We start from the raw sequence: 1,337 nt of genomic DNA, 5'->3' as shown, positions 1-1,337 counted from the left end.
ATACACGTCCTTCGTTAATTAACACTGTAAAAATATTTTACACTATTAATACATATAATTATTTTAATTATTTTTTATTAAATAAAATAAAATTAAAAAGGATAATATATATATATATATATATATATATATATATATATATATATATATATATATATATATATATATATATATATATATATATATAATAAAAAGGTAACATAAATTATTATTGATATCATAAAACAAGTTTAATATAGTTTTTTTTTTCCTTTGATGAGCATATTATTCAACTATATGCGATTATTTTCTAGAGTTAACAATATGAGAAGTGTTTCTAGAAAACCTACAGTTCAATGAATATTTGACCGCAGTTGTTAGAATCCAAACTTTTTAAGGCACAAAAATCAGACCAATAGGACACAAATTGCACATGAGGGAGTAGCATTGTAACTACACTTTTAGTTTTCAATGGTATGATGTCAGCAACTGCGTCAACGAGTCGGCAACCGAGTCATAATATCTGACGCTTCTTCAAACTCGGCAGCTTGTTTCCTTGAAATTTCTCAGACGCCTCATTTTACTCTTCCTTCTTCTTTCTCTACCTATAAATACCACTTTTCCCTTAATTCAAATTCAAACACATACTACATATTTTAACATTCTCTCACCTCCCCAAAATCAACTTTTCCATCCATTTCTACATTTTTTTCCTAGAAAAAACAATGAATACAGTGAATATTTTCATCTTCCCAATTCTGAGTATTTTGTTCATGGCAATTTCTCATATGGCTCATGCTCAGAATTTGGATCTTTCTCCAGCAACGGCTCCTACCAGTGATGGTTAGTTAAAAACTCTCAATTTTTTTTCTTTCATTCTTCTTAATATTTATTTATGAAATTAGAAAAATTCTTCATTCACCTTTTTTAATGGTTTAATTCTGCTTCATTTATGACAGGCACTAATCTGGATCAAGGAATTGCTTATTTTCTTATGGTGATGGCGTTGCTGATTACATACATGCTCCATTGATTTTTTTCTCTTCTTTTTCTTCTTCATTTTTGCCGATTAAAATTCCATAAATTTTTTGTATATGTATATTATTATTAATGAAATTTAGTAATAATAAAATTCTTTTAACATATATCCTTCTTTGTGCTTAAACTTCTATGATGAATCTGCTTTTCAAAAAACTGCATTCTTTCTAAGCGAGACGCGTAAAATTGGGTCCATAGAAAACGTGTAAATATTAGCTAAAGCTTATGTCACATTGTAGGTACAAAAATAGGACACGTAAGTATGAGAATAATAAAATTAAAAAATTATTTTCATTTTTAAAGAGAAAAACTTTATTAAA

The 1,337-nt window shown here is 26.9% G+C and overlaps 1 long non-coding RNA gene across 1 annotated transcript; it reads left to right on the top strand.

Annotated features, from left to right (window-relative positions):
- The first annotated feature begins 647 nt into the window (after nucleotides 1-647).
- On the top strand, nucleotides 648-1,124 carry LOC127116366 (uncharacterized). Its single transcript, XR_007801319.1, has 2 exons — nucleotides 648-822; nucleotides 939-1,124. It is a non-coding gene; the product is annotated as an uncharacterized LOC127116366 (long non-coding RNA).
- The last annotated feature ends 213 nt before the right edge of the window (nucleotides 1,125-1,337 follow it).

The sequence above is a fragment of the Lathyrus oleraceus genome, chromosome 1 (genome assembly GCF_024323335.1).
Source record: "Lathyrus oleraceus cultivar Zhongwan6 chromosome 1, CAAS_Psat_ZW6_1.0, whole genome shotgun sequence".
Lineage (NCBI taxonomy): Eukaryota > Viridiplantae > Streptophyta > Magnoliopsida > Fabales > Fabaceae > Lathyrus > Lathyrus oleraceus.
Note: the sequence above shows the minus strand (reverse complement) of the source record. Positions and strands in the feature narration are given on the sequence as shown.